We start from the raw sequence: 8,757 nt of genomic DNA on the forward strand, positions 1-8,757 counted from the left end.
GGAAATTGGAGTGTGAGAGGTGTCCCCCGCTGGTCCCAGATGCACCTGGATGAACCCACAGTATTTTCTTTATTGCCGTGGAGCCTGAGAGGATTACCAAAGTGTGTCTGGTGAAGTAGGGCCAGGGGACCGGGGTTGGGGAGATTAGGGACAGTGGGTTGAACTAGAGATGAGGGAGGTTTAGAGAGGCCTCTGCCACTGTGACTGTGAGCCCTGGTCGACAATGAGGTGACCACTGTGCAGTACACATCCTGGAAATCAGGAGATGGAGTGTGTTCTGAGAACCGACTGAGACTGAGGAAAAAAAGAGAAAAGGAAGCCTTGATGTTGCTCTTTTCATGTAATGACAGTACAATGTCTGTGGGTCTACTTCTAGATATAATAATTCAAACCTAAAGAGAGTTTACTGAACAAGGCTCTATAGCCAACATATTACCATTCTCCTCTTTTACAGGAGAAAGTGGGTTGTCATAACGTTACAGTGAGTGTAATTTTGTAATGATGGAGTGAGAAAATCACTTTCCTACCGCCCTAGCACGCTCCTACAGACACTTAAAATGGAGCTTTAAATAGAAGTGGGCTATAACTAATTCAAACATACATGTTCTCTGCCCTAGGAATACCTGCTGTGAATCTAAGTTTGTGGAACCATCAGACCACACGGTGCGAGAGACCATGGGTTTTGGAATCAGACACACCTGAATTAGCAACCAGGCTCTGTCACTTACTAGCCATGTGACCCTGGGTGAGTTACTTAATCTCTCTAAGTCTCAGGTTCTTCATCTGAAAACCAGAAATAGTGCTGACCTACCAGCACTGTTGTTTTCCCTGGAAAAGTAACTGAAAAATTCTGCTTATTTGTCCAACTTCCTTTCCCTATCTGCAAATAAAGGCCAAGGAGGGCTTCCCTGGTGGCACAGTGGTTAGGAATCCGCCTGCCAATGCAGGGGACACGGGTTTGAGCCCTGGTCCGGGAAGATGCCATATGCCACGGAGCAACTAAGCCCGTGTGCCACAACTATTGAGCCTGTGCTCTAGAGCCTGCGGGCCACAACTACTGAGCTTGCATGCCACAACTACTGGAGCCCACGAGCCTAGAGCCCATGCTCTGCAACGAGAAGCCACTACAATGAGAAGCCTGAGCACTGCAACAAAGAGTAGCCCGTGCTCGCTGCAACTAGAGAAAGCCCACACGCAGCAATGAAGACCCAACGCAGCAAAAAGTAAACTAAATAAATAAATTAAAAAAAAAAAAAAAGGCCAAGGCATAAGTAGTGTATGCTAAGTGCCAAGGCCCAATTAATTGCAGATACATTTTCTTTCCCCTCTGGAAGAACGTTGTTTGTCTTTCATTAAAAACTATAGCTGCGTTTAAAATAAGATATCCTCAAGTGTTAAAAGAATATAAAACTTTTTTTTTTTAACTTTCGGCTGAAAATGACAACCACTCAATTATACACGTTTAATGTAAAAGGGTTCAAACAAAATAACAATACAGTGACAAAGTGACATGGAAACTATTTCAAAAGAAAAAAAGATCAATCACACATGCGTCAAACAGAATACAAAATCAAGGTAATAGACAAAAATAAAAATTTTACTTTAATTATAACTGAAAAATTAAAAAATCCAAGTTTCAAAATTTTCTAAAGAATATATATAACTGCGTAATCAAATGAATTTTTTGCTTGAATAGGATGTACAACCATTTTTTAAAACAGTGGATATAAACATTGAATATTTAAAAGATTGCATATCCTACATTTTAGTTAAAAATTGAAATTAAAAATAATGTAATATTCAAAAAATGAGAATATTTTGCTATTAAACTATTCCACTGCCAGCGATAAATTCTGATCTGAAATGATGGCCCTGGGAAGTTGAGTCAAGCCAGTTGGTTACATCCTGTGAATTCCCCTCTCTCTGGCCCCCAAATCTGGGCAGGGCTAGGATTTTGCTCTGGCTTTGATCCTATTGGGGGTGACGGAGGCAACAGAAGCTGTCTCTCTAGGAAATTCTTTTGATCCTGGCCCTTCTCTGATTTAGAAACAAACTTCAACAGGGTTAGGTGAAGGTATCAGAGAAAAAATGAAAAATTCTACTCTCTGCTGACTCTCCTGAAAATGTTCACATTGTCTCAGTCAAGCTATAGCACAATAAAGAGGCATTTTGCTTCAAAATCATGTATTGATAAATATTTATTGCATATACCTGAGTTGGATATTGTCTGCCTTATGTATCACATTATGTTGATCTTAGATACACAACTCCATTGGTGTTTGTCCTAAAAAATCTTTAGTTAATGTTCGAATGTGTCACTAAAAGTTTTTATTTCAATTTTAGAATTTCATTTCATTGGTGGAGAGTAATTCATGAGTTTAAATCTCATTTGGTGGAGAATAATTTACATATATATTACTTTTTCCATTTTAATGGCTTTTTTCCCAAAGCCTGCCCCAATATTTGAACTTGTCCTTGGTAGTTATTTAAGATACTGTGAGGGTTCCAGGACACTGAAGCCCTGGGTCCAGACCGTAGTGATTAGAGACACATTTTGAGATTTCTTCCCAGCTCTCTTCTTGAAGAACACCTCTCTCCCTCGGCCAACTAGAGCAACAGCCCTGGGCCCTTCTTTCCTATGTTTATACCAAATAAACCCAACCCTCCTTGATTAGATAAAAGGTGGACACCTGATCCATGAACCAGACAAGTCTGATTATTTTTCTCTTGAGAATTTGAACTGAGAGACACAGGCTGGGGGTCAGGTGCCAGTGGTCATTAGAGCTTCAAGGTCTTGTGGAATGAGAGGCTATGACAGTTATTAAGGGCCATGCATGCGAGGGGCTCACACAGAGAGCCAGTCTGCAGGGAGAGACTGGACAAGGCAGGGGAAACAGAAAATGTAGGTGAGAGAACTTGCAACCTGAGAACAGCTGCATTGTCCTGAAGCCTTTTCAGTTTCCAAGTCTAATTCCCCATGGGGCTCGACTCTCCTTCCTGTCTTGAATCCCATGAGGAGCCGCTGTATAATAAATCCTCATTTACGGGTAGTAGCCAGAGCGAGGTTCTGTTCCTTGCAACCAAATGAGCCCTAAGACCAAGTGAAGCCTTATTGTTTTAGAAATTCTACATGTTTCACTCCATTGACAGCAAGGGAGCATTTGATAATGGCATCTTCTTTGAAATACTTCCACCAAAGAGTTGCGGATTCACTCTTCTGAGACTGATGACATTTACAACTCAATGTTAATTACGCTGTTGGATTAGATATCTATGGCCTTAGAGAAAATCAGACCATCATATTTTATAACTTAATTCCTTTGTAGAGAGTGGCTTGTAAAATTATGACTCGCTTTACATTTGCCCTACTCTTTTCAGTGAAGATGCTCCATTTTCCTTGAAGAACAGCAGCTATTGAAAGGCTTTGCCTCCTCCCAGCATCTGTTAACATTTACCATCTTCCCCAAGCAGTAGGCCTGTTCTCTTCACGGTGATTTTCTCCTTCTAAACATTGCTAAACGAGTTCTGAGGGCCTTAGCATGTTTGTCCAGCTTCAATGTATTTGGGACCTAGCAAAGGACTATTTCTGATAGAAAGCCAGTTCATATACCTTTTAACCTAAGGGATAGGTAAAAGTAAAATGAACTTGGGGAGATACAGAAATAGGAGAATGAAAAATACGTGATAAAAATAATTGTGGTAAAGAGATGAGTTAAGAATTCACCTTGTAGGGAAAATACACATGACTGCATAGGTTCTGAAGAACTCCTTAGAGCCAAATGGAATAGCTTGAAATTTCCTATGTGATCATTTGCCTTCACTTGGACATCTCTACAAAAAATGATCTCTCACAGCCAAGGTGTGTGCTATTTTTAACAGCCACGATTAGGATGCTTCCAACCTTGTCCTGGTGGAAACAGTCCACTCTCTCTCGCTCTACTTCTCTTATTAATGAATAATAGTACAGCAAGAGCAGGAAATGTGATGGTTACAAACAGGTTCTAAAGTCAGACTGCCTGGTTTTGGACTCCAGCTCCACCACTGAACAGCTGTGTGACCTTGCAAGTTACTTAACCTCTCTGTGCCTCTCTGTGTTTTAATATGTAAAATGGGAGAATACTGGCACCTACGTCACAAGAAGGATGTAAGAAGTAAATGAGTCCTGCTGTATTGTATGTGCTCCAGGAAGTCAGCTGTCATTGTGAGGGTTGTCGTTAGTATTATTTGAGCAAGTAAAGCCTAGGCGGTATGAGAGAGAATGGAAAGTTGAGTCGTAATCTCCCATCAGGAGTTTACTCTTTCTACTGGATGACATAAGTGAGGGGAGCCAGGGCCATGAAGTCAGGCTTTACTTCTTTTTTTTCTGTTGGTTTTATTTATTTATTTATTTTAACATCTTTATTACAGTACAATTGCTTTACAATGGTGTGTTAGTTTCTGCTTTATAACAAAGTGAATCAGTTATACATATACATATGTCCCCACATCCCCTCCCTCTTGTGTCTCCCTCCCACCTTCCCTATCCCACCCCTCTAGGTGGTCACAAACCACCGAGCTGATCTCCCTGTGCTATGTGGCTGCTTCCCACTAGCTATCTATTTTACATTTGGTAGTGTATATAAGTCCATGCCACTCTCTCACTTTGTCCCAGCTTACCCTTCCCCCTCCCCGTGTCTTCAAGTCCATTCTGTACATCTGCGTCTTTATTTCTGTCCTGCCCCTAATTCTTCAGAACCATGTTTTTTTTAGATTCCATATATATGTGTTAGCATACAGTATTTGTTTTTCTCTTTCTGACTTACTTCACTCTGTATGACAGACGCTATGTCCATCCACCTCACTACAAATAACTCAATTTTTTTTCTTTTTATGGCTGAGTAATATTCCATCGTATATATGTGCCACATCTTCTTTATCCAGTCATCTGTTGATGGACACTTAGGTTGCTTCCATGTCCTGGCTATTGTAAATAGAGCTGCAATGAACATTTTGGTACATGACTCTTTTTGAATTATGGTTTTCTCAGGGTATATGCCCAGTAGTGGGATTGCTGGGTTGTATGGTAGTAGTTCAAACAACCCAATCCAAAAATGGGCAGAAGTCTTAAATAGACATTTCTCCAAAGAAGATATACTGCTTGCCAACAAACACATGAAAGAATGCTCAACATCATTAATCATTAGAGAAATGCAAATCAAAACTACAATGAGATATCATCTCACACCGGTCAGAAGGGGCATCATCAAAAAAATCTACAAACAATAAATGCTGGAGAGGGTGTGGAGAAAAGGGAACCCTCTTGCACTGTTGGTGGGAATGTAAATTGATACAGCCACTATGGAGAACAGTATGGAGGTTCCTTAAAAAAACTAAAAATAGAACTATCATACGACCCAGGCTTTACTAGCCCTCTGACCTTAGCCAAATGACTTAACTTCTCTAAGCCTTGGCTCGCTTACCTAAAATTGGGCATAGTAATAGGGGCTACCACATCACAAGTGGTCAAAGTTAGTTATGTATATGGTGCAGAGCAGGATTTAAGTACCAATATAATACAATATCCATTGTCATAAGAAAACACAATAAGGATTTTGAAAGTGAGGAGTGCTGCCTCAGCTTCCCCAAAGTAACTGACAATGGACAGAAACACAGAGTAAAGCAAAGCCAAGTTCACTTGACCACCTGTGGTCTGTACAGGCCTGCCACACAACGCTCTCCTCTTAGCCCCACCCTAAGAAAGGAAGTAGGAATAGCCAATGAATTTTTTATGTCTTTTTTTTCTTTCACCTGCTTTAAGATTTTGTCTTTGATCTTACCAGCATCGTCTAGGTGTGGTTTCCTTTGTATACATCCTGCTTGGGATTCATTATGCTTTGCCTCTCCCATTGCGGAGCACAGGCTCCGGATACACAGGCTCAGCGGCCATGGCTCATGGGCCCAGCCGCTCCGCGGCATGTGGGATCCTCCCGAACCAGGGCACAAACCCACGTCCCTTGCATCGGCAGGCAGACTCTCAACCACTGTGCCACCAGGGAAGCCCCCATGGCGCTTTTTAAATCTGGCTTGATATTTTTGCAAATATTTTGGAAAATTCTCAGCCATTATCTCTACATACCTTTACTCTGCCCCATTCTCTCTGTCCTGATGTCTCTCTCCTTCTAGGATTACGATTACATATATTTTAGACTTTTTCACCTGTCTCAGATGTCGCTCATACTCTTTTGTATATTTTCTATCCGTTTGTCTCTCCATGATTCAATCTAGATGTTTTCTTCTCACTCATCTGATTCTTTTTCAACTGTATCTAATCTGTTATTTAAACCTATTCATTGAATCCTAGTATCAGTTATTGTGTTTTCAATTCTAGAATTGCCTTTTTTTAACTTTTATTTTCATTCCCCGTTCTCTGCCAAATTTCTCAAGCCAGCCTTTTAATTTCTTAAACATATTAATCCTAATTTTCAAAAATTCTATTGAATAACTCCAATGTCCATACTCCCTGCAAGCCTGTTTCTATCATCCTCTGTTTTTCTTTCAGTCTCATCTTTTTATGCGCTTGATACTTTTGAATTGATAGCCAGACCTTGATATAAAACGTTCAGAGGGCTTCCCTGGTGGCGCAGTGGTTGGGAGTCCGCCTGCCGATGCAGGGGACACGGGTTCGTACCCCGGTCCGGGAAGATGCCACATGCTGCGGAGCGGCTGGGCCCGTGAGCCATGGCTGCTGAGCCTGCATGTCCGGAGCCTGTGCTCTGCAGCGGGAGAGGCCACAGCAGTGAGAGGTCTGCGTACCGCTAAAAAAAAAAAAAAAAAACGTTCAGAGATGATTTGTGGCCACAGGTGATGTTGTCTTCCTCCAGAGAGGGTTTGTTTGGCCTCTGGAGGGCAGCTGGGCTAGAGCAGTAGCAGGTAGAGATCACCTAATCAATTAGGCTCTGACCTTTGTGAGGCTAGTCTGTAGCCAGCATACTCTTACTCTTCAGGTATACCCCTCTGAGATTCCAAAAGAACATCTGGGGGGTTGCCCAGGTCCCATCCTCCCCAGCAAGCTCTGAACTCTAACTTTTCTTCCCCCGACCATACAACTGCTGAGAGCTCCGCTCGGGGTCCTACCTCTCAGCTCCCACTTTTAGAATTGACATTTGCCTGAAGAAGCGAAGCGGGGAATTTCGGGCTCATTTTTGGGGGGTTCCCTCTGCTCCCATGTCCAGACCCCGCGAACCCAGTTCCTTACCACCTAGGTAGCTTTTCTAATTCTTGAAGAGAGGGTTGGTTCAAAACATTCTAGTTGACCATTGCTAGAAGCAGAACTCTTGACTATGCTTTTGTTGAAAATCTGATGATCTTACTCTTCATATTTCAAGCAGCATGCAGATTTCTTAAAAAATAATATTAATAAAGTGATAAAGTTCCAAACAGCTTGCCAAATAAACCTTTAGTGGAGAAAATGAGTTTTAAAGACATAGGTAGGTCAATGGGAAATGATGGAAGCATCCCTAAGGAGATCCAAATCTTTACCACAGATGGTAAGGCCAACATATTCCTTCAGGTTATAAATCACATTATCTATACCTTGAGGAATCTTGTGTGACCCCTGTAGTTTCCAGGATGTTACTAAATTCCTTGGGACCCTTTATTCCTGCCCTATTAGTTTTTTGTTTTTGTTTTGGACATCTTAAAAAAATATTTATTTACTTATTTATTTATTTGAAGTGTAATTGATTTACAATGTTTTCATTTCTGCTGTACAGCAAAGTGATTCAGCTATACATATATATACATTCTTTTTTAAATATTCTCTTCCACCATGGTTTATCATAGGATATTGAATACAGTTCTCTGTGCTATACAGTAGGACCTTGTTGTTTATCCATTCTATATATAATAGCTTACATCTGACCCATGAGGTTTTTTGTTTTTTTTCGGTACGCGGGCCTCTCACTGTTGTGGCCTCTCCCGTTGCGGGGCACAGGCTCTGGACGCGCAGGCTCAGCAGCCATGGCTCATGGGCCCAGCCGCTCGGCGGCATGTGAGATCTTCCCAGACCGGGGCACGAACCTGTGTCCCCTGCATCGGCAGGCGGACTCTCAACCACTGTGCCACCAGGGAAGCCCCTGACCCATGAGGTTTTAATCTCCTTTCTCCTAGCCCATCCTAAGGTTACTTTTGGTGAGTAAAACAGATTGATTCATTACCATACAAAAGGCAAGAGCATGGTGACAATAATCTGTTTTACAGGTTTGCAGTGCGGGGGCGGGGAGGCATTTGAGAAAAGAAAACCAAATTAAATGACTGTAAGGTATGAAGCTGTCTTCAATCCCAGACTGAAAAGTTGGATAGGACTTAGCTGTACCACAGTAAAACACACACAAGAGTTATGCAATAGATACCTGTTGAATTATTTATTGAAAAAAATAAATGTCTCTTCTAGACTATAAAGAAATTTGAGTTGATTTCACCAAGGGTTGACATGAGCTGAGAGGACATCTCCCGCCAGGCAGGGAGCATTTGGCACTGCTCCTAGAAACTGAACCTGGATATCAAATCCAGACGGTGCTTTCTTTTCATTCTTTTGAGTTGGTATGTGTCACTTTCATCTTTATTTCATTAAAATAATAAACTCTTTATGTCTCTAGTCCAGGTGAATCCTTCCCTCTCCGTGAGCTTCAATTGGCTAGTCTGTTGGCAGAATTCATACCTGTTGTTGAAAGACAGGTCTTCTGCTTCCAGCCTCTATTACAGTAAGAGATAGGAAAT

At 41.6% G+C, this 8,757-nt stretch overlaps 1 non-coding gene across 1 annotated transcript; it reads left to right on the forward strand.

The window, feature by feature from the left end:
• The first annotated feature begins 214 nt into the window (after window positions 1–214).
• Window positions 215–297, forward strand: LOC136123963 (small Cajal body-specific RNA 18). The gene has a single exon (XR_010655920.1). It is a non-coding gene; the product is annotated as a small Cajal body-specific RNA 18 (non-coding RNA).
• Window positions 298–8,757: the final 8,460 nt, after the last annotated feature.

Source organism: Phocoena phocoena, chromosome 5, assembly GCF_963924675.1.
Source record: "Phocoena phocoena chromosome 5, mPhoPho1.1, whole genome shotgun sequence".
Lineage (NCBI taxonomy): Eukaryota > Metazoa > Chordata > Mammalia > Artiodactyla > Phocoenidae > Phocoena > Phocoena phocoena.